This window comes from Periplaneta americana, chromosome 6 (assembly GCF_040183065.1).
Source record: "Periplaneta americana isolate PAMFEO1 chromosome 6, P.americana_PAMFEO1_priV1, whole genome shotgun sequence".
In the NCBI taxonomy this organism is placed as follows: domain Eukaryota; kingdom Metazoa; phylum Arthropoda; class Insecta; order Blattodea; family Blattidae; genus Periplaneta; species Periplaneta americana.
Genome location: NC_091122.1, coordinates 26610766 through 26637995, shown reverse-complemented (window position 1 = coordinate 26637995; position 27230 = coordinate 26610766). Strand labels below are relative to the sequence as shown.

The window sequence follows — 27230 nt, the reverse complement described above, 5'->3', positions numbered from 1 at the left end:
AGTTACCCAGCATTTGCTCGTATTGGGTTGAGGGAAAACCCCGAAAAAACCTCAACCAGGTAACTTGCCCCGACCGGGATTCGAACCCGGGCCACCTGGTTTCGCAGCCAGACGCCCTTACCGTTACTCCACAGGTGTGGGCCCTTCGAAAGAAATGGAGATGATGATGAAAGAGAGGAAATGTAATTATGATGACGAAATGATTCAGAAGTCCAACGCCGAAAGTTACGCAGCAATTCTGCTTCGATTGGTTGAGGGAAACTTTAGAAAAAACACAATCAGGTAACTTGCCCCAACCAGGATTTAAACCCGAGCCCACTCGATTCACGGTCAGAAGCTTCACCGTTACTCCAGAGGGGTGGACATTATTTTAGAGGTAGTAAGTTGCTTGTATACAAAATGTTTTATTTTTATTTTTGAGTGTCACATAAAGATAAAATTAATTGAAGTATCAATTTTATTGTAGGTCAAGTTCAAGGTGATAAGATACTAAGTTAAAATTGGAAACACCATTTCAACCAACAGCAACAGTGAGGAAATAAAAATATAAATATATTTTGATAGGTAAAGTAGAACATGAACTTCAAAGTGAGGTTCACTATCAACTAGATTGCTAGCAGCAAGTTTGACAATATTTCACACTAATTTGAATCCCTTCCCTTCAGCAGTTTTTTATAAAAATGAATGTATTGTTTATGAAATTTAATTAACAATGTGCTTTGGCATTTGAACATAATTAAATCGATCGATCGATCAAATAGGGGTGGAGCTAGAGTTAATTATGATGACAGGCAGAGCAATTAGATAGATAGATAGATGGATAGATAGATAGATAGATAGATAGATAGATAGATAGATAGATAGATAGATAGATAGATAGATAGATAGATAGATAGATAGATAGATAGATAGATAGATAGATAGATAGATAGATAGATAGATAGATAGATAGATAGATAGATAGATAGATAGATAGATAGATAGATAGATAGATAGATAGATAGATAGATAGATAGATAGATAGATAGATGGATAGATGGATAGATGTAGATGGATAGATAGATAGATAGATAGATAGATAGATAGATAGATAGATAGATAGATAGATAGATAGATATAGATAGATATAGATAGATAGATAGATAGATAGATAGATAGATAGATAGATAGATAGATAGATAGATAGATAGATAGATAGATAGATAGATAGATAGATAGATAGATAGATAGATAGATAGACAGACATTTATTAACCGTTGGAATACAATTATTCATGATATCGTCAGTGTACATTAATCTAACAATGATACAATAATTTTACAGTCATCTTAATCTATGGTAACATGTCACAAGCTTATTTAATAGAATACTAGTCACTTAGAATATAATGTATTTAATCACTAAGCAAATAACGTACTACTAATACTACTAATTCAGTCAGTAATGCATAACACACTAGAATAGTTACTTGTAAATAAGATGCTGAATTTATTTTAAGAGATACACAATTAATTACTTTGTAATCGCACACTAGCATACTAGATTTTCTTTCTTCTGAGTCTTGATCCTGCCTCTCTTCCAGTATCTTATACCATGCCTCCATGTTAAGCAAACAATTAGTCCACTCATTTAAGAAACACCTTAAAAAGGCAAAATAAAAATTCGCCCTATCACTTTGATTTACCCCAAATCACATTTATATCTATGAAAATAATAACTTACTTCCATGCAGTAAAAAAGGCATTTTGCCAAACATCCGGGCTCTTTCATAAACATTAAAAAAACAATCTCATTCAGTTACTACATGGACACATGCCATTTATAACGCACAACATTAGAAACACAAACTCAGCATTAGTCAACGGCCTACTGATACATCCAAAGATCCTACACACGCAATATGACCATGGAGATGTTAAAGTGTGTATAAATAAATGCATAAAATAATACATTATGCAACGAGCCTATAATGGTAGTAATTAAGACGCGAGTATGTTTATGAAACGAGCGCAAGCGAGTTTAATAATTTTCATACGAGCGTCTTAATTACCATTACAGGCAAGTTTCATACGACTTTTTATGCTAGACCATATTTCTAACTTGAAATTATTCATAAGTATTCGTGTTATTTTTATCTGACTGGGGAGCGGAACTGACCTCGTGCAATATCTCGTAAATTGTGAGATGTGCGCAGACGCGAAAGTATTGATTTTTTCCGAGAAACAAATGTCGACATTGACCTTGATATAATCTAGAGAGTAAAATAAACATTAATCTTGATATAACCTTGAAATTGATTTAGACATTGAAAAACGAGATGACAAATTGAATTTATTTGAATATTATTTACAATTAACGTTAATTATTATAGTAACAGAACATAACTTTCTGCGACAGTATTGGATTTCCAACCTTAGTGACGTTTCTCTAGTTATCTTTCGATTGCATATCCGAGAATAATCGATACTTGCGCTTTTATATTGCTACAATGATGTTTTCTGATTGGTGGAACACCTGAACTTTAATGAATAGGTGTACTTTAATGAGGTCCATTAAAGAGCTGCTACCAGGTGTATAATTACTAGGCTACATTTCGGCATGGTCGAGCATAAACAATAATAGAGGATTCCACGTTAAGAAAAAAGCATTGGTTTTATGGGCCTTTCCTAATACATTGTACAAGCTATGTGGTAGGTAGGTGTTTCTATGGCAACTGGTCATTTGATGGTATAGCTCTATATGCTCAGTGCTTTTTTTCTTAACGTGAAATCCTCGTAACAAATACTGACGTGTAGAAACAGTGTTGTAAGAATTAACTTTAATAATAGTTCAAAGTAAAATGTTCTACCGACTAAAATCGAATTTAAATATACAGAGTGATTCAGTGACTATATTACAAACTCAGGAGAAAATTATGAACAACTTTCATATAGGAACCTATGTTCGGAAACATTCCGTTTGATAGGCTAGTTACAAGCCTAGATATGTTAGTGTAACCAGCTGGAATCGAACTCAAGGCCATCCTTTTGAAGTTTTGTTGCAGACGATCTGTTCCTGGAAACGCTGGTGATTTCTCATAAACATAGTATAACCTAGTTGCATCGTAAATGATATTTTGACTGATTAAACTTCGCAACTTTCCTTCCATTGCCTTTTGCTCATCCACAAATTAAATGCATTAGCTATTGCGAGGAAAGTTGCAAGATTTGATCAGTCAAAATATCATTTACGGTTCCAAATACCTAACTTGTACCATGTTTATGAGAAATCACCAACGTTTACAGTAACGGTCGTCTGCAATAAAACTTCAAAAGGATGGCCTTGAGTTCGATTCCAGCTGGTTACACTAACATATCTAGGCTTGTAACTACCAAACAACGTTTCCGGACATAGGTTCCTATATGAAAGTTGTTCATAATTGTCTCCTTTATCATCCCCGAGCGTTTGTAACACAGTCACTGAATCACCCTGTATATATTTTTAAATGGTTTGTTTCATAACGCTTTAACAACTGCGATGATTATTATCTAACGTCTGAATCAAATGAAAGTGATGCTGCCAAAAAAAAATGTGCCGAAAGTTTTTTTTATAATTTATTGGGTTATTTTACGACGGTGTATCAACATCTAGGTTATTTAGCGTCTGAATGAAATGAAGGTGATAATGCCGGTGAAATGAGTCCGGTGTCCAGCACCGAAAGTTACCCAGCATTTACTCGTATTGGGTTGAGGAAAAACCCCGTAAAAAACCTCAACCAGGATGCCGAAAGTTATCCTGCATTAATTGCTCTTTATGGGTTGACGAAAACCTCGGAAAAAACCTAAACTACGTAACTTATTCCAACCAGGATTTGAACGAGCTCATTTCACGGTCAGACATGGTAACCGTTACTCCACAGTGGTGGATTCTGAATACAAATTTTATATTTGATTCTTCATCTGAATTATCTTCAGAAAGCTCATTTTATAAAATTTATTTTGACCTGAATATTACAAAAATAAAAGTCTTAGCAATGTGTTTACAGTTCAATGACAGTTCGTAATGAACGCTCGTTTAATGAAACGATATCAGACCATTCAGCATAAATATATCTTTAATAGCAGAAATGTTTCAGCGAACAAGCTGCTACTTATTCTGTCATAAGTTTGAAATGCATCCTCGCATTTCATCAGCTCATTCAATTCAGGAAGACGAACATCACAGCAAAGATAAAGACTTAATCTGTATTTGCAGAGTTCCTTTTTTCTGCTCTCAGCTGCAACATCAGATTAGTGTTACGCTGTACTATCGTCTTAATAGGCTACTTGCAACTAGGGCTCGGAAGTTGATGAAATATCATCTTTTCTCTGAGGCATCACAGACAATGCAGGGTACAATATAAACTCGTTTCACTTCAACACGGACCAATATAATAATTGTTGTTAGAGGAGAAAAATTCGCTCCGGCACCGGGGATCGAACCCGGGTTCTTGATTGTACACACCAAGCGCTCTAACCACTGAGCTACGCCGAAGGACCAAGGACCCGGGTTCGATCCCCGGCGCCAGTAAAACTTTTTTTTTCCTCTAACAACAATTGCAATCATAACAGATAAGTTCAGTAGGACCAAAAAATTAATCTTTACGTAGATTCTTCACCCAATAGTGCATATACTTACTGTGGAATCCCGGTCACTAAGTCACTCAATTGAGTGCGCTCCTTGTATAATAGCAGTTGGCTTAACACACCATGTTCGAAATGAAACCTACCGATAAAGAAATGAACTAACTAGACATCCATAAAAGTTACATATGGCCAGCTTGCACTAAAATATAGAGAAACTCAAGTTTTTATGTCATGAAATTGGCGAACCTCTTATTTCTATTGTTGTGTATACACAGATTTTTTTCCAAAATGGCTCCATTCACACCGAAAGAAAAAGTAGTGCTGTTATTGGTTAGCAGATTTTTATATATATATATATATATATATATATATATTGAAGAGTTCGCGGGAAAAACGATGAATGTCACAGTTTTGTTAAGGTTGATGTCATTATCTAATTCAATGGATCACTGCGAAATTTAATGTTGTTCTTATAAAAAATGGTAAAAAGGAGAATTATCACCACGAATACAGTAACCCTTTCCTTTATTTTCTATAGAAACAGCACTACATCTTGCAGTTAATAGACTCAATTAGATCATTATCTAATCCTTAACAGAAATGTGACATTCATTCGTTTTTTCCGCAAACTCAAATAAACAGATAAATAGATAAATAGATAGATAAATAAATAAATAAATGATATGCGAAAAATAATCACTTCGTGATTTAAGGCGGCGCTTATTCCTTCGGATCCCGGCCACTTAGTCACTCATAACGAGTGCACCTCTGCACATGTGTAGACAATGTGCCACTGTCATACATCTATGACGCAGTGCATGAGGGTAGGCCACTAGAGGGAACCCAAGAAGTGGAACTTAAACTGAGACGATTCGATCCGACATCGGGATGGGAATCCGGTGTGGCTTAGTGGATAGAGCGTCAGCACGTAGAGCTGAAAACCCGGGTTCAAATCCCGGTGCCGGAGAGAATTTTTCTCCGTTCCACTCATCTTTCATCATAGCAGAGTTTAAGTTTCCGGTTACAGTTCGGCAGAGATTTCGTGAAAAATACGGCCGTGCAGCTCTTGATAGGCACACCATTGTTTTTGTGTGTCATAATTAAGGAATAAATTATTTAGTATCTTTATCGGTAGGTTTCATTTCGGACACGAACATGGAATAAGGCCACAAAGTGAAAAACACTAGAGGAGAGAGATTAGATCCGGTGCTGTGGATTGAACTTCGGCGTAGCTCAATGGTTAGAGCGCTTGGTGCACAGAACCAAAGACCCGGGTTCGATCCTCGGCGCGGGGCGAATTTTTCTCCTTTAACAGCAATTGTTACCATAACAGATCAATTCTGTAGGACCAAAAAATTAATCTTTACATATATATGTATCAATATAGTCTACTTTTAGTTCTCATTTTTTTTTTAATTTTTAGGTCTTTTTTTTTTTTAGGAAATTTTCTACTTCTTGTAGCATTTTTGCCCCTTTCTGCTCTTGAACTATTTTTACGGTGTAGTCATCTATATTCGAGAACCCGCTGCAGATTATTTGCTCAATACGATTGCACCGTGCAAAAATTTTCCTTATGGTTGCCTTGACTCTTGATTAGGCCTACATATGTTACGTGGTTTCCCCAATTCAGCACAATAGAATAAATATTGCAGCCGCAGTGCCCGCAGTCAGCATATTGTATCTCACAAGTGACAACGTAAAAATGCTTCCCCTCTTAAAGTCAATTAACTTTTACTTAAAAGATTTCTTTCTAAAAACGTTTCGTCTTTTTTTAATTTTCCGCATTATCAACTTTAATGGTCCACCCTGTATAATTATAATACTAGAATTTTTAAGAGATGTAATTAAAATGTTAAGTGTATTGGAGAAAAAAACTGTAGTTGAAAAAGGAAAAGGAAAAAATAGTTATTTAAAGGAAAGTTTCAATTTAAAGAACAATAACATTTAATTCTCTTGCTGAAAATTTATTGTTAAAGTTATTTAATTCATGATTTTAATAAACTGACTGTATAATCTTCGGCCATAACATGAGAAATGAATTGGCCCAGATTTCGTATTGTATTTTGGTTCAAGTGAAAGAGGTAATACATTTATATATCATCTCTATACTACAACTTACACTTATGAAAAAACTTCAACAGAGAAAATTGCAAATTTGATCAATATTATGATGATAAAATTATTAAAAAATCAAATATGTTGGATAATCAATAGGTTTTAACAAACAAATTTTAATTATTCCTTTTTGAAGCAAAGATGTGATTTATCAATTCCTTCTTAACCAAGTAAAGAAATTTAAATTCGAAACGAAATTGCTAAGTTCCCTCGAATCCACGAATGTGTTTTGACATAATAACCATCTATCCGCCTGCCTATTTGTGCATGTGTGTTTATACAGAGTGTTTCAGAATCCAACACACAAACTGGGAGGGATAGTTGGGGACTCCAAAACAACTAGTTTTTGTTAGGCAACGTGGGGTCGGCGACGACCAAGTTGTCAGAATTGTGCCTGAAAGTGAGCAACCAATACTTAAAACTGGGCACTGTAAAAGTTATCAATCATTTGGTAGCCTTGTGCCTTTATCAGCGGTTGGTCCCATCTTGCTACTACCGCAACCGAACAGTAACAATTACCTTCACTTTCTACAGGAAACATTCCCTTTTCTTCTAGAAAATGTGCAAGATGCATTTAGTACCAGCAAGATGGTTATTCAGCGTATTGGTGCTCTACAGGTCGTTATTTTCTTCCCCAACCGATGGATTGGTCGTGCTGGATCTTGGCCACCAAGATCACCAGATCTTACCTTCTTGGACTTTTTGTGGAACTATATGGGCAATTTGGTTTTCGCCAAAAGCAATCAACGACCAGGAAATGATGTTCGTAGCACGAACAATACTGCAGAGAAAGAGTGCAAGAATCTATAGTGTGCCGCTGTGAGCTTTGTAGGTAAATGGAGAGCACTTCGAGCAATTGCAATTTAAGAAACATGCTGTAGTGTCTCCCTTACCAGCTTTTACTAATACTATGTGATCATCTGCGATGTAACGATCAATCTGACAAAATATTTACCTTCAATTCACGAACTACCATCCCTGTTTGTGTATTTAATTCCGAACACACTGTAAACGCGCTTTGTGCTATTTGATTGTACGTTTGTCTGTGTGTCCGTGTGCGCATGTGCGAGACAGAAAGTGGTGGAGGAAGAGAGACAGGGGCGAGAGAAAAGAGAGATATACTCGTATAGAAACAGAAAATCTGGGGACTAAATTTTAAGACGTTATCTGATACTTTTCTAACCCACAGTTTTCTAGATAATGCGTGTCAGTTTACATGACCATCTAAGGCAGCCATGTCAGCTTGAACACATTGATGACGTAATGTGCATGAAGTCTGCATACTGTGCATTATCAATGGCTGTCCAATTGGTGCGTATAATAATAATAATAATAATAATAATAATAATAATAATAATAATAATAATAATAATAATAATAATGATTTATTTAACCTGGCAGAGTTAAGGCCATACGGCCTTCTCTAACACTCAACCAGGAGTAAAGACTGCGTTACAAAAACACTACAAATTTACAAATTACGCTACAATTTTACACACAAAATTGAATAAGATAATAATAATAATAAAAAATAAACAATAAATAAGAAGAAATCGGACATAATATATAACATACAGAAAGAAAGAAAAAAGCATAATAATATGTGAACAGCAGGTCAAAATAAATGAGGCATACAAAAAAAAGACAATTATTCATAATAATAATAATAATAATAATAATAATAATAATAAAATAAGAATAGTAATAATGATGATGATGATAATAATAATAATAATAATAATAATAATAATAATAATAATAATAATAATAATAATAATAATAATAATAATAATAATAATAGTAATATTAGTAATAAAATAGTGCAGTACAAAGTATACAGTGAATACAATATTTCTAAGTACACACAATAAGGAAAATTAAGATTATATATAGCTCAACTTATCACATTATAGATATACCATTATCGGAAAATATGAAAACAAAAATATAAGATAAGTTGAATATCATTAGAACATAAAAAAAAATGTGAAAACGTGGAAACATGCAATACAACACTTGTCATAATAGTAAGTTAGTTTGGCAACTCGTCATAAGATAATTTTCTAACTTGGATTTGAAAGAATTCAATGTTCGGCAGCCCTTGACTTCAGGCGGCAGAGAGTTCCAGTGACGAGAGGTAGCAACAGTGAAGGATGAGGAATACAGAGACGATGCGTGAAGTGGAATTTCTAGCGTGTTATCGCGTTGTGATCGAGTATTAATATTATGATAGCGAGAGAGAGTATGAAATCGAGCGAATAAATAATAGGGGGATGAAGAGTGCATAATTCGATGTAAGAGAGAAAGTGAGTGCAGATTTCTCCTCTCATGTATAGGTAGTGCCGATAAACAGGGGTGGGCAATTTGGCTAATCGAAGTAACAGATTGACTTCTGCCACTACTTATTCTATATTTTGAATAATTATGTACCAAAAACAGATTCGAAAATAACTGGTTTTTAGGCATCTCTTTTATATGTAAATAAAAAAATCTTACAAATAAAACATATATTGATATAGTAATGAATGCATTGCAATAATAGTACCGAATCACAAAATTATACTGTGCTATAATATCACTTTATTGATATTGACTCACTTGCTTTATTTTTTCACTTATTTATATGTTTATTTGCTTTATTTATTTATATTTATTTACTTGCATATGTAGCCTATTTATTTACATATAGTTTGAGCTAACACATGGGACAGACAACTGTTGGTGTTTACAATTTTCAAAATACAATTTCTTGTAAACTATTTGAGCTAGAATTCTGCAACAAAAACCATTAATATTCTAATTTACTCTAGTTTTATTTTTTTTTTTCATGTCAATAGGCATTGTTCCATCTAGAAAAATGTATGTTGTGTAAAAAAGTGCACTTTCTCATACTTATTAAAATCTGTGTATGGGCTACAATTACGAGCCGTTGTCTATAATTCAACTCTGTGAAAACCGCACATCAAAACCACCTTCCATTTCAGAAATATTTGCTGTGCAAGTTTTAAGTGAGTCATTCTGTATATTTACATGCATAGGCTATATGTATTTATTTATATATATTTACTTGCATATATGTATTTATTTTTTCACTTATTTGCTTTATTTATTCATTTATTTACTTATTTTTATTTATTTATTTTATTTATTTACTTGCATATATTTATGTAATTATTTACTTTACTTATTTGTTTTATTTATTTATATATCTGCCTTTTTATATATTTATCTGCTTCATTCATTTATATACTATATATTTATTTGCTTTACTTATTTATTTGATTTATTTACTCATTCATTTATTCATACATAAATATTTACTTGCATAAATGTATTTATTTTATTTATTCATTTATTTATGTATATATATGTATTTGCTTCACTTATTTATTTATTTATTTAAATGTATAAAGGTAAAGGTAAAGGTATCCCCATAACATGCCATGAAGGCACTTGGGGGGGCATGGAGGTAGAGCCCCATGCTTTCCATGACCTCGGCACTAGAATGAGGTGGTGTGGTCGGCACCACGCTCTGACCGCCTTTTACCCCCGGGAAAGACCCGGTACTCAATTTTTATAGGAGGCTGAGTGAACCTCGGGGCCGTTCTGAAAGTTTGCCAACGAGAAAAAAAATCCTGTCACCACCTGGGATCGAACCCCGGACCTTCCAGTCCGTAGCCAGCTGCTCTACCAACTGAGCTACCCGGCCGCCCATTTAAATGTATAAATGTATTTATTTGCTTTACCTATCTACGAGTATTTGCTTCAATGATTCATTTATTTATATATTTACTAGCCGTACCCGTGCGCTCCGCTGCACCCGTTAGAAATAAATATAAAGTAATTACATAATTATATAGGACATTTGATCCAGGGAACATTCGTGTTTGATAGAAGGATAAATCGTTTAATATGTTACTTAATTTAAATTGTATTTAAAATATTAAAATGCGACCATTTTGATCCAGAGACCACTCATTGGTGCAATGACAATTCCTTTAACATGTTTCTTAATTGTTATTACCAATTATTTTTGGAAAAGCGAAAATTAAGGGAAAATTTTTGGCTACAGATTTATTATTATGTTTATATTATATTATATTATGAAAAAGTGTGTTGATAACGGATGTACTCGAATTAGAAAGTTTTTAATTTGTTGTGGGAGCTCTTGAATCTCAGGAGGAACAACTTTTACAACAGCGCAACATAATCTGCTTGGCTCATTACCCAATTTTTTTGCATTGCATTTTAACACGATTCAATTGAGCATAGTTAAAATTTGAATTATAAAATAATGGATTGCTAAGCTAACGTACTATTACTGCATACTAAATCAATACACTCTCGTTGTTCGTTAATTCTCTGAGATAAAAATGAATAGGCTATGTTCATAAACATTATTTTAAGAAATACAGGAAATGAATATACAGAATAACCTATCAAGTTTTCTGTGCATAAGAAGCTATTTTAATCTTACCTGTCCTCAATTCACTCACAAGTTACTGTAATAACATTATAGCATTATGTCCATCCAGAGAAACTACACTTTCCAATGATGAAATAATAATTAATTATACAAATCGGTTAATTTAGCTTCTGATATTACTTCATACAAACACAGAAACATTGTCTGTAGGCTACGTTTCATAGCTTTCGATTGTTGTGTCCAAGGCCCCTTATAGACGAAGTCATTTGTTTTTTATTTCCATACACCGCCTTAGATGGCAGTTATTTTAATTTTAAAACTCATTTATTTCATTAAATATCAGTCCTATCAAAATTTTTCAGAGAATAAACCTTATCAGAAATCATTTTTAAAGAAACTTTTGTTATGTGACATATTTCACAAAAATCAATAATAAGCGAGATATTTCGATTTATTTAATTCAGGCCCCCTTATAACCTCCCTTTTAAATAACGTATTTTGAATGCCATATAGCCTATAATCTAAGTTACAACGAACTTAATTTATATTCCAATTTTCATCGAAATCGGTTCAGCCATTATCACGTGAAAAGGTAACAAACATACAGACAGACAGACAGACATACAAACAAAAATGTCAAAAAAGCGATTTTCGGTTTCAGGGTGGTTAATTATATATGTTAGGACCAATTATTTTTGGAAAATCGAAAATTACCAGAAAAATTTCGGCTACAGATTTATTATTGGAACAACTGGATAATACGCACGGCAGACCAATATCGATAGTCGACTCTACTCGCTGGCCACTAGTCACCGGGCCGTACCGAGCCGTATCAAACAAAATATAATCGAAATGGTGGTAGTCAAATTCGCGACTATATTCTTAAATAATTCACTCCATTAGTCAAGTTCAAGGTTTAATGTAGTACAACGGCGGTTTTTTGAATGCATTAAATGAAAATGAAGATGTAATAAGATAATAAACTAGGTTATCACAAGGAAATTAACAGGAAAAAAGATGTGTTTCACGGAACACAATTAAAATGACGGAAAGTAAATTTCCGGTTAATGTTCGCCAAAGCGTAAAGTACGTAATTATGACGGCGTTGCTGTTTTATTTCTGGCCTATAGAAAAATACCTAGCCTTTTACGAAAAAAAAATTTAAGGACCATGAAATTATTCACCGCTTTCATTATAGGCCTATTATTTTTTAACAATATTACGAATCAAAAACTGTCATATTATATAATTTTAACTACTACATGGACGAACCAAATCAAGCTAACCTAACCTAACCAAAGCTAACCTAACCTAACCAAAGCTAAGCTAACCTAACCAAAACTAATCTAACCTAACCAAAGCTAATTTAACCTAACCTAAGCTAACCTAACCGAAGCTAACCTAACCTAACCAAAGCTAAGCTAAGCTAACCTAACCAAAACTAATCTAACCTAACCAAAGCTAATTTAAGCTAACCTAACCTAATCTAAGCTAAGCTAACCTAACATAACATAACCTTCGTAAATGCAAGGCCTGTAACCGGAGCAAGAAGGGATCTCAATCATTTAATCTGCAAGTACACGCAAAAATAAATTCAAGTAAGGATCACGCTCCCACTGCATGAGAGGTCCGCGCATGTGCTACAGCAAAACTGTTTCTGTCCCGAGCCTCTCATCTAAGGCACTCGTCATAATTTACTCGCAATATTTACGCAAATACACATTGTCGCTAACAGTGGTGCTATCTCTCAATAATGTTCAGAACGAAGGAGGTAGACAGAGAGAGAAAAAATTTCTCCCGCCAACTACGCCACACACCAACGTCACGTTCTTATGTTGGTGACATTGTGTACTTACTTAAATTTGGTGCTAAACGTAACGGCACGGTTCAAAGTGACCGTGCTAATTCTCCAGTATAGCGTAATTTATTTGTTTTACGTATTTATTTGCTTCATTCACTCATTCCTTCACCCATTAATCCATTCAAAATTATGTTCCCCACGTTTAAATTATTGACAGTCCTAATGACAACCAGTCGACATGGGGAATATTAAAAAGCCTATATAAAATCAAACTTTAAGGCAAGAAAATACTTGTTCTTCCTCATTCGGGAGAACCTTAATTGTTTCTTCCACTCTGAACTGAAACTGCGTTTCTCTTCTATAACGTTACCTTCAAAAGTAGGCACGACACTTCTTCATCTTATGCAACACCGTCTTATCTGTCGCACGTACAGTGATAGTCGGAAAAATCTCATGTCACTAAAGCGGATACGTCAAAAGTACGGATACTCCATGTAAATTATTCAAACGCTGAAATTTGATATCTACTTGCATTTTATTGTAACGGGTATGTATCAAACGTAACTTTGAACCAAACACCTCAATAACCAAACACAACGGAATCGTTCTGAATGATACCATCTGGATATAAATTTAATGGAAAACGATCCTGTATGTTTATTAGGTTCGAGGATAACAGGATCGCCAACTTCTAATCACTGACCATCACACAACTTCAACGATCGACGATCTAAACACATATGGAAGGTAATATCAGGGAGGTTCAGCGATCCTAGATCCCTAAGCAATCAAGCTTACCAGCTCCTCTACCGGGAAAACGATGGATCTAAAAGATTCCTGGCACATAAAAAGATGTTCCTCTTTACCTATCATCTCTATGCAGTTGTAAATGATCTCCTGGCACATTCTAAGAAATTCTAATTTCCAACGGAAATAAATACTTAACTTGTAATGTGTTCCTTATGAAAATTTTATATAAAATAGACAGAAACGTACACAAATTAGGTTCCACTGTGTACAAAGTATATAATTATAATGCAAAATACACTCAAACATAGTCTTAATTTGCGAAATAGCTGTTTTGAACTTGTTATGCTAACTATTATATACATTATCAGCTCAAAATAGATTGAAGTTACATTTTATTTCTTTCATCCACCTGACGAGATGATTAGTATGCTTCGAAATCGTTTTCAAAATTGTGTGTAGAAGAAGTAGACGAAGATTTAATATTCAAAATCGTAGTTATAGTGTATTGAAAGTTACTTACTTACTTACTTACTGGCTGGCTTTTAAGGAACCCGGAGGTTCATTGCCGCCCTCACATAAGCCCGCCATTAGTCCCTATCCTCAGCAAGATTAATCCAGTCTCTATCATCATATCCCACCTCACTCAAATCCATTTTAATATTATCTTCCCATCTACGTCTCGGCCTCCCTAAAGGTCTTTTTCCCTCCGGCCTCCCAACTAACACTCTATATGCATTTCTGGATTCGTCCATACGTGCTACATCCCCTGCCCATCTCAAACGTCTGGATTTAATGTTCCTAATTATGTCAGGTGAAGAATACAATGAGGGCAGTTCTGCATTGTGTAACTTTCTCCATTCTCCTGTAACTTCATCCCTCTTAGCCCCAAATATTTTCCTAAGCACCTTATTCACAAACACCCTTAACCTATGTTCCTCTCTCAAAGTGAGAGTCCAAGTTTCACAACCATAAAGAACAATTGGTAATATAACTGTTTTATAAATTCTAACTTTCAGACTTTTTGACAGCAGACTGGATGATAAAAGCTTCTCAACCGAATAATAACAGGCATTTCCCATATTTATTCTGTGTTTAATTTCCTCCTGAGTATCATTTATATTTGTTACTGTTGCTCCAAGATATTTGAACTTCTCCACCTCTTCAAAAGATAAATTTCCATTGAAAGTTAGAAAAAAAAAAAAAAAAAAATCTGAAATCGGATTGCCATAGATTTGACCATAGTGATGCCAGCTTTTTACAACTTATTATGCTGATTAAGTCACAACTTCAGCTATTTAATGAACCTAGAATTGTTTTTAGTGGGTTATTTTACGACGCTGTATCAACATCTAGGTTATTTAGCCTCTGAATGATATGAAGGTGATAATGCCGGTGAAATGAGTCCGGGGTCCAGCACCGAAAGTTACCCAGCATTTGCTCGTCCTAGAATTGTTGTTATCTATTGCTCTGTAAGGTATGATTTATTCGTTAAATTTAGGATGTATTTGTTTTTATATTAAGTCCATTGATGTATTTTTTTTTAACTATTTAACTTAGGGTTAAATTTATGTAGTTCTCAGGGCATATTAATATATAGGGTAAAGATTGGCAATATTGTAATACTAATAATATTGTAATAGTTCTTTTTGAGAATTTATTACAATTTTACTGAGCGAGAGAAGGACCGGTTTTGTGCAGCAACTTGTCTACGAACATTCCCTTAATACATTGACGCAAAAAACCGATCTTCCTCTCGCTCAAAAATTATAAAAAAAGTTCTCAAAAAGAAGTATCATAACATTATTAGTATCACAATATTACCAACCTTTACCTATAAGATGAACCGTAAGTAATGTCATTAATTTCAGAGGCAAGTCTGAGATAATTCAAACAAAAAGTTTAATACAATTTTTCTCGGTTTTGCTTCCTTTTCGAGATAAAAATGGTTTTGTATGGAATATTTCATAGCATGTTTTGGGAAAGCCATTGATTTAAATCCCAATATGATCAGTCAATTTGAGATAGCAATGTATTATGATATTAAATTATTGAAAGAATTTTAGTTTTGTCCTCTAAATGTGCAGAAATTTGATCCGAACAAATGTAACATTGTAATAGTAATATGCGTTACAAGAGCGGTATGTTGAAGTTTTCATGTTCCAGGAAAAGTTTGAAAAAGCGAAACGTAGTTGAGCGTTTTTAATTTCCGAGAATTGAAAGAAAACATACCGCTCGTGTATCGTATATTATTTTGTGCGAAGATCGTTTATTACACGCCTGAAAGAGGAATTTCTAATTAGTTGCAATGAAATCTCCATCTTGGTTTTTGTTCAATGACGGCAAATTTGCAAAACAAAAATATCTATCTTCAACATTGTTGCTTTAAAATGTTTTCTGTGTTTACTATACTCCAGCAGGCCGTGATAAACGTCTGTCTTCCCCCCCCCCCCAGTCAATAAATGCGAACTTAAAACAAACGGTAAGGTTATGTAATGATTTATTTTTCATTGTAATAGTTTAACAATATTATTTATATAACATATTGCGGTATTAACATCGGCATCTGGAATCTTGTTGATTTTTTCACGGCTTCCTTAATGTTACTTGCGTCACGAATGCAGTAACTTTAGTGGAGTTGTAGAGTTTACTTCATTTTTGCAAATATTTAAAAACAATAATTAACAGTGCAATTTAGGTGAAATTGCAGTGGTAAGTTTCCAATTTATAATTATTACTATATTGAACGTCTCTAGAAATAATATGTTAAAAGCCTAAAGCAGTAAAATCAATATGTCACTTAAACGGTAAGAAGAGGGAAATTGTTGTGTGTGTTAGGTTGGGAATACTGAATGTGGAATTTTAGGCTTACCGCGGATTGGTTTTGTGCGGAAACCAACCAAATACGCACGATCTCGCACAAAATTCCTTTTCAGAACGAAAAGTTATATTTGTTCGGATCAAATTTCTACACAATCAGAGGACAAAACTAAAATTCTTTCAATCATTCAATATCATAATACACTGTTCTCTTAAATTGATTGAGCATCTTAGGAATTAAATCAGTGACTTTCTCAAAACACATTATGAAAGATTCCAAACAAAAACGAGCAAAATTGTATTAAACTTTCTTGTTTGAAACTTCTAAAAAAAATTATAATAACTCCCTGAAATTAATGACATCACTTACGATTCACCCTGTATTTGATAGTTTCAACGGCAGTTAATTTAAATTATCTTAAAAAATTATGATTTTTTGTTCATTTTTCTACACGGAAAAAGTAATTTCTTGAACGCAGAATATTCAAATGAGTCCTAGTACAAAAATTAATGAACATATTAAAAGTATATTGTATGGTTTAACTTTGGTGTCTTCTGACAATAACTGGCAGAAATTTCATTCTAATCTGAATTATAGGAAATTAATATAGTGCACTAATTTATAGTGGTGTAATGATAATCTAAAAAATGCCTTTCAAAATTAATTGTACTACTGCGGAATTCGCTACCTGCTAGCATCAGGGACTGTCGAAATAAAATTGAATTCAAACACAAACTTATTAGGCACTTGGTCAGTAATTGATTTGTTGTAAATAGTTTCCTTAATCTATCACAAAATATTTCAATATCCAATAATTTCATCACTATGCAATTTTGTTATTCTAGGTTTAATTTGTAATTCAGTAAATATAAAGTATTCTTTGTTTTTCTATGATAAATTATCTAGTTTTAATTAGTCAGGTAATCTTTTCGTACTTTGATTTTTATTGTAATTGTAATTGTAAATGTAATACTAATCGCAATTTTATTCTTCATACTAGCCGTACCCGTGCGCTGCGCTGCACCTGTTAGAAATAAATATAAAGTAATTACATAATTAAAATAGGACGTTTGATCCAGGGAACAACTTGTACAACAGCGCAAGATAATCTGCTTCGCTCATTACCCAATTTTTTTGCATTACATTTATTGCATATATATTTTATGTATTTTAACACGATTCAATTGAGCATAGTTAAAATTTGAATTATAAAATAATAGATTGCTAAGCTAAAGTACTATTACTGCATACTAAATCAATACACTCTCGTTGTTCGTTAATTCTCTGAGATTAAAATGAGTGTACATAAATATTATTTTAAGAAATACAGAAAACGAATGTACAAAATAGCCTATCAAATTTTCTGTGCATAAGAAGCTATTTTAATCTTACCTGTCCTCGATTTACTCAGACGTTACTGTAATAACATTATAGCATTATGTCCATCTAGAGAAACTACACTTTCCAATGGTGAAATAATAATTAATTATACAAATCGGTTAATTTAGCTTCTGATATTACTTCATAAAAACACAGAAACATTCTCTGTCGGCCATGTTTAATAGCTTTCGATTGTTGATGTCCAAGGCCCCTTATAGACGTAGCCATTTGTTATTAATTCATTGCACCGTCTTAGATGGCGTTATTTTAATATTAAAACTCATTTATCTCATTAAATATCAGTCCTATCAAAATTTTGTAAAGAATACAACTTATCGGAAATCATGTTTAAAGAAACTTTTGTTATGTAACATTTTTCACAAAAATCAATAATAAGCGAGATATTTCGATTTATTTAATTCAGGTCCCCTTATAACTCCCCTTTTAAATAAAGTATTTTGAATGCCATATAGCCTAAAATCTAAGTTACAACGAACTTAATTTATATTCCAATTTTCATATAAATCGGTTCAGCCATTATCGCGTGAAAAGGTAACAAACATACAGACAGACATACAAACAAAAATTTCAAAAATGCGATTTTCGGTTTCAGGGTGGTTAATTATATATGTTGGGACCAATTATTTTTGGAAAATCGAAAATTACCAGAAAAATTTCGGCTACAGATTTATTATTAGTATAGATTATAGTTGGAATCTCCTGGTAGAGGGGCAGAGAAGGCCTAACGGCCTTATCTCTACCAGGTTAAATAAATAAATACTAATACTAGATAACAAGAATACTACATTAATTCAACAGCCAAAATTTCCATTATTCAACACAAACAATTTCAAAAAGCTACGATCACTAGAGTCAAATCTATGGCAATCTGATTTCAGGATTTTTTTCCTTCTAGTTTTTCACACACCATAACAACCAAATTCCCTTAAACCAGCTGCTATTTCGTCATTCACTGAAATACACGTTTGTCTCTCTGACACTAACAATCACAGTTCTACAAGAAAAGCACTTCAATATATTTTCAGATGTATACTCACAGCTGTTCGGCTGCAGAGTCTCGTGTCTGGGCCTCAACTAAGCATGAAGCTGCACAAGCCAAAGTCCACAGATGGTGTCACTGATAGGAAGAAGAACACAATGTTACAAATCCATCTTATCATTCAACCATGATAGTTAATATACAGCAAACAAGAATCAAATACGCGGCTTAATTTGACCAGCGTAACCGAGAAAAATTCCCCAACTTCGTACCAAAAAACGTTTTACCTTAAAACTATCTCTCTTACTTGAATCCTAGATCATATATCGGTATGGCATAGTTGCGCCCCGCGGTCAATTGGGAGGCCTAGGCATGGCATAATTGCGCCCCGAAGAAATCAGGTAGCAGAAGGGACATGGCATAGTTGCGCCCCGAAGAAATCAGGTAGCAGAAGGGACATGGCATAGTTGCGCCCCGAAGAAATCAGGTAGCAGAAGGGACATAGCATAGTTACGCCCCGAAGAAATCAGGTAGCAGAATGGATATGGTATAGTTGCGCCCCGAAGAAATCAGGTAGCAGAATGGACATGGCATAATTGCGCCCAGAAGAAATCAGGTAGCAGAATGGACATGGCATAGTTGCGCCCCGAAGAAATCAGGTAGCAGAATGGATATGCATAGTTGCGCCCCGATGGGCACAGTACACACGAAAGTGATTGTCATAAAATAATTAATTACTTAAAAATATTACAGTGATAGCAGCATTAAAATCAGGTAGGCCTAGCATATGATCAATTTTGCTATTTAAAATAACACTTTTTTATTGATCATACACAATAAGTGAACTGCATTTTTTGTTTCTACATCGATATCTTAACCCTACGGTACAGGGCTTCGAAAATTGAAACTTAGAACCATTGTGAATTATTAACTCTTCACCCTTTTCACTAAACTTAACATTCATTTTAAATTAACCTCACTATACGCCACAGACGGTGTGAAAATCACTAATAAAATGTCAAGACTGCTAAGGCCCCATATTCAAACGGCTCACTTATTTGAATAATTATGTCAGTTAATAAAGTACTGCCAACTTCATGGTGTTCATTTTAACAGTAGGCTATTGATAATCACTGCATAAACAGTAGAAAAACAGTTAATAAAGTACTGCCAACTTCATGGTGTTCATTTTAACAGTAGGCTATTAATAATCACTTTATAAACAGTAGAAAAACAGTTAATAAAGTACTGCCAACTTCATGGTGTTCATTTTAACAGTAGGCTATTGATAATCACTGCATAAACAGTAGAAAAACAGTTAATAAAGTACTGCCAAGTTCATGGTGTTCATTTTAACAGTAGGCTATTGATAATCACTGCATAAACAGTAGAAAAACAGTTAATAAAGTACTGCCAACTTCATTGTGTTCATTTTAATAAATATTAAATCGAATAAGAAATCATTAAGGTTGGTTGATTATGAGACTCGAGTTTCCGTAGTGTCTTTTTCTCTACCTATTTCATCGGGGCGCAACTATGCCCACAAAACAGGGACCCTTTTTTATCTGCTGCATCTTATCTGACCGTGGGGCGCAACTATGCCCTGCCCTCATATATACCATGATAGCTCGGCCTTATAGGCTTTGACTGTAACAACTTTTGTCAGGTTTACTGTGCTGCTATCTAGTTGTTACATAAGGAGTCACGTCATAATTCCCATTTGAATTGCATTAGCGACTGTACTGCCATCTCGTGTTCGTTTACGGCGGACAGGTGGCGATCCTGGTGGTTGTTCTCTTCAAAATGCTGCCGCTCTTAACACATAGATGAGCTATCTGTTACATATATGATCTAGGCTTGAATCTATACTCGTTAAATATTCTCTGGGTAAGTGAATCTGTCACTCCTTCCCTTCACTTAAATATTTTATCATTTTCTCATTTAATACGTTTATTTGCACACTCCAATTAGCAGACTGCAGCCTGGAGTCACCGGTTCGCGAGACTGAAGTTCGGAACGCACGGAACAGTGCCATCCCACCCCATGGGTCATGACGTCATGTCTATTCCATGTGTTATAATTTTACTAGTGGCTTGTGCAGCAAATCCTGCAAACTAAATTAATTAGAAGTTTAAATAAAATTTTTTCACATTTATTTTCAATGAAAATAGGCCTACCAGTCATTTTAAAAGTTATTTGCTTCCATAATAATGAAACATACTCTCTCCGAATGGTTTTTTATACCAAATACTTTTTCTTGAAACTATCCATCTTCAGTTTTTGAGTTTAAAAGTAACGCTGTCAGGACGATCAGTGGATTTTTCATGTGGAAATAAAGCAGCAGTAGCTATTTCAGGTCGTTGTGGATTGTAGGCGAGAGTTAAGAAAATGTCAGATTTGCCATGCTTTCGAACAATAGACATAGCATCTTGGTATAGCTGCACGTAGAGCTCGAAATGTAGAGGGTAAAATCATTTTATCCTGCTAAGAGATCTTGCTGAAATGATCGGGAGACTACAAAATCTTGTAGGCCTAGAATTTTATCAGTAAGTAATACCTTTTGGTCTTTCCTTAGGAACTGTAATTTTTGCGCTCTCTCCAGACAATACTGGAGAGAATGACGCATATAAATATCTACACCACACCGTCATTAAATATATGAAAAAGACCCACACCACTTGATTAATAACTATAAAAATATATCATTTTTAATAAAAATATTTTTAATTTACATAAGTTTTGTACTTTTCGGTAACATGTACTATACATGTTATACAGCCGTCACGCAGTAAATTATAGAAATGAAGATCTAATTAAAGATATTCTCTACGTCTACTTATATAACCCCAAAAGATTTAAGTTTCATATCATCAATAGGCTATATCATTAATATGTAGGCCTATATTAGTGACTTGTTTTTAGTAAGTCTTAAAAGTTTTTAATAACCAATTATAGAGATTTTATAAAAAATTACACAAATGAAGATCGACATATTGTTGTCATTTTGATGTCATAGAATTTGCTCTGTTTTGCTCTAAATATGTCAGCAATCTTGCAGGTCATGCATGGCCTTCGTGTAATATTGCTTATTGTAGTGTGTGTGTTTTGTTTAATTCTGAAAAGCCATTGTGTCTCAAAACTGACAACAGATGGATTTTGGAAAATAGGAAAATTATGTAGTAAAATTGACATTTCATTGAAAACTACTATTTTTCTGAAAATCTTTAGGTTCCAACGGTAAAAATGAGGAGTCATTCATTAAAATCCGTTCAGCCGTTTTCCCGTAATTTCCATTACCAGTTCAAATTATATATATAGATATATTATTAATTAGCATCATCATCATCATCATCATCATTTTAGTTGGTTATTTAACGACGCTGTATCAACTACGGTTATTTAGCATCGATGGAATTGGTGATAGTAAGATGATACTTGGTGAGATGAGACCGAGGATTCGCCATAGATTACCCGACATTTTCCTTAAGGTTGGGAAAAAACCCAACCCGGTAATCAGTCCAAGCGGGAATGGAATCCACGCCCGAGTGGTACTCTAGATCGGCAGACAAGCGCCTCAGCCGACTGAGCTACGCCGCGCCGGTGGCTTAATTATTATGGAAGATATACTTCTTGATTTAGTAGAATTTCTTTGCATATACATTTCATTGTACGAGAATGCCTACATCTTCAGATAAAACAATAAAATTGAAATGAATGAAAAAAAATATTCACCGACTTTTATATGTATCGGAGTTAATATTATACATTAATAATAATTTCATCCATGAGGTTCTGGCTTATATGTGCCTATATTATCAGGCAGTACATTTCACTTGACGATATGTGTCAGAGGAAGAACAATTGTTTGTATGCATCTGAAGTCTGATTAGTGGAATATGTAGCTAATCGGCGATGTACGCAATCCCATTGGGCACCTTTGGGAAGAATTGGACCGGCGATTGATGTCTCGGGAGATGCGGCCAACTTCCACTGTTCAACTGAGTGCCATGTTGCAAGAGGAATGGCGACGCATTCCAGTGGATATCCTACACAAACTAGTGGAGAGCATGCCTGACAGGGTGGCTGTTGTTATAGCAACAAGAGGTGGTACCACGAGGTTCTAAAGGGATAAAAATGGTGCCCAATTACTTTTTGGTAGATAGTGTATTAGAGATGATGTGAAAAGCTTAATTTCATCTTATAACTTTATGGAAAAATACAAATAGAAAGAAGAACTTTGTATCTACAGTGGTGTGTTTCTCACGACAGCAAAGCAACGCTATCTAATGGTCAAATCACTTACTTTCCCTTGGTCATATATACGACAGACATGAAGACAAACCTTGCGTGTATGAGATTTCTACAAACCGTGATAGGCAACCGCACGTATTATGCGATTTCTTGGATACATAATGATTTTTTTTAATTGCTGTGTCATGAAAGAAGTCCAAACTTCAAGGAAAATGAGTGTAAGCAATATTGACAGGTGTACACCAATTGTTACCTCAGGCACGTGCTTACTAAACTGATAAGCGAAAAGCACCGTCACTTGTTGACGATTCTACTTGAAACAATCGCGCGCTTCGGAGTAGTGCATTCATGCGTGGTTTCTCTGTGACATTTCCTGGGTAGCGGAGGCTTTCCGGATGAACTCGTCACCAATGTTGTTGATGTCGAATGTTGTCGTTATTTAAGATACAATGGATGTTTCATAAGAGTTTAGCAGATTCATTAGAATGATTATTCGATTACGTCGTACGGTAGGTGAAACAACTGGCTTGGATTGGAATAACCAACGCATGGCTGGAGAATACTAAATTGTTTCCACTGACGCGGGAAGTGATGTAATTATAAATAGGCCTTGGTACCCTCGTAGGCCTATGTCTTAGGATAGTAGTTCAAGAAAATTATTGTAGCTTTAACAAAATCCGCAACATTAAAAATAAATGAATTATTCCTAACACGTACAACTTATTGAGACAGTATGTGCCACCTTCATAATATAATTTTTTGTATTCTTGCAATAATACTTCGTTCAAATACTATATACGTCGACGTCAATTCTAGTAATTCGTGGTTTATCTATGCTCTGTAGTAGGAAGTTGGGAAGACCTTACGGTACAATACGATACGATACGATACGATATAATACAGTACGATACGGTACAGTACAATACGATACGATACAGTACAATACGATACGGTACAGTATAATACGATACGGTACATTACAATACGATACGATATAATACAGTACGATACGGTACAGTACAATACGATATATTACAGTACGATACGGTACAGTACAATACGATACGGTACATTACAATACGATACGATATAATACAGTACGATACGGTACAGTACAATACGTTACGATATAATACAGTACGATACGATACGGTACAGTACAATACGATACGGTACATTACAATACGATACGATATAATACAGTACGATACGGTACAGTACAATACGATACGATATAATACAGTACGATACGGTACAGTACAATACGATACGGTACATTACAATACGATACGATATAATACAGTACGATACGGTACAGTACAATACGTTACGATATAATACAGTACGATACGATACGGTACATTACAATACGATACGATATAATACAGTACGATACGGTACAGTACAATACGATACGATATAATACAGTACGATACGGTACAGTACAATACGATACGGTACATTACAATACGATACGATATAATACAGTACGATACGGTACAGTACAATACGATACGATACGGTACATTACAATACGATACGATATAATACAGTACGATACGGTACAGTACAATACGTTACGATATAATACAGTACGATACGATACGGTACAGTACAATACGATACGGTACATTACAATACGATACGATATAATGCAGTACGATACGGTACAGTACAATACGATACGATATAATACAGTACGATACGGTACAGTACAATACGATACGGTACATTACAATACGATACGATATAATACAGTACAATACGGTACAGTACAATACGTTACGATATAATACAGTACGATACGATACGGTACAGTACAATACGATACGATACATTACAATACGATACGATATAATACAGCACGATACGATACGATACAGTACAATACGATACGGTACATTACAATACGATACGATATAATACAGTACGATACGGTACAGTACAATACGTTACGATATAATACAGTACGATACGATACATTACAATACGATACGATATAATACAGTACAATACGATACGATACAGTACAATACGATACGATACAGTACAATACGATACGATACAGTACAGTACGATACGATACAGTACAGTACGATACGGTACAGTACAGTACGATACGGTACAGTACAATACGTTACGATATAATACAGTACGATACGATACATTACAATACGATACGATATAATACAGTACAATACGATACGATACAGTACAATACGATACGGTACATTACAATACGATACGATATAATACAGTACGATACGGTACAGTACAATACGTTACGATATAATACAGTACGATACGATACGGTACAGTACGATACGATACAGTACAGTACGATACGATACAGTACAATACGATACGATACAGTACAGTACGATACGGTACAGTACAGTACGATACGGTACAGTACAATACGATACGATACAGTACAGTACGATACGGTACAGTACAGTACGATACGATACAGTACAGTACAATACGATACAGTACAGTACGATACGGTACAGTACAGTACGATACGATACAGTACAATACGATACGATACAGTACAGTACGATACGATACAGTACAGTACGATACGGTACAGTACAGTACGATACGATACAGTACAATACGATACGATACAGTACAGTACGATACGATACAGTACAATACGATACGGTACATTACAATACGATACGATATAATACAGTACGATACGATACAGTACAGTACGATACGATACAGTACAGTACGATACGGTACAGTACAGTACGATACGGTACAGTACAATACGATACGATACAGTACAGTACGATACGGTACAGTACAATACGATACGGTACAGTACAGTACGATACGATACAGTACAATACGATACGGTACAGTACAGTACGATACGATACAGTGCAATACGATACGGTACAGTACAATACGATACGATACAGTACAGTACGATACGGTACAGTACAATACGATACGGTACAGTACAGTACGATACGATACAGTACAATACGATACGGTACAGTACAATACGATACGATACAGTACAGTACGATACGGTACAGTACAATACGATACGGTACAGTACAGTACGATACGATACAGTACAATACGATACGATACAGTACAGTACGATACGATACAGTACAGTACGATACGGTACAGTACAGTACGATACGATACAGTACAGTACAATACGATACGGTACAGTACAATACGATACAGTACAGTACGATACAGTACAATACGATACAGTACGATACGATACAGTACAATACGATACGGTACAGTACAATACGATACGGTACAGTACAATACGATACGGTACAGTACAATACGATACAGTACAATACGATACGGTACAGTACAATACGATACGATACGGTACAGTACAATACGATACGATACAGTACAATTCGATACGATACAGTACAGTACGATACGATACAGTACGATACGATACAGTACAGTAAGATACGATACAGTACAGTACGATACGATACAGTACAGTACGATACGATACAGTACAGTACAATACGATACAGTACAGTACAATACGATACGGTACAGTACAATACGATACGATACGATACAGTACAATACGATACGATACAGTACAATACGATACGATACAGTACAGTACGATACGGTACAGTACAGTACGATACGATACAGTACAGTACAATACGATACGGTACAGTACAATACGATACAGTACAGTACGATACAGTACAATACGATACAGTACGATACGATACAGTACAATACGATACGGTACAGTACAATACGATACGGTACAGTACAATACGATACAGTACAATACGATACGATACAGTACAATACGATACGGTACAGTACAATACGATACGATACGGTACAGTACAATACGATACGATACAGTACAATTCGATACGATACAGTACAGTACGATACGATACAGTACGATACGATACAGTACAGTACGATACGATACAGTACAGTACGATACGATACAGTACAGTACAATACGATACAGTACAGTACAATACGATACGGTACAGTACAATACGATACGATACGATACAGTACAATACGATACGATACAGTACAATACGATA

General features: G+C 34.6%; 1 protein-coding gene and 1 non-coding gene across 3 annotated transcripts in view; both read right to left on the bottom strand.

Moving 5' to 3' along the window:
* The window catches only part of LOC138701157 (facilitated trehalose transporter Tret1-like), an 81859-nt gene that overhangs the window by 17778 nt on the left and 36851 nt on the right, over positions 1 to 27230 (bottom strand). For both annotated transcript variants that reach the window (XM_069827771.1, XM_069827770.1), the window contains exon 2: positions 18953 to 19032. The gene's annotated coding sequence lies outside the window, so the exon portion shown is untranslated. The remainder of the gene's footprint in view (positions 1 to 18952; positions 19033 to 27230) is intronic.
* TRNAT-UGU (transfer RNA threonine (anticodon UGU)) lies at positions 4440 to 4512 on the bottom strand. The gene has a single exon. It is a non-coding gene; the product is annotated as a tRNA-Thr (tRNA).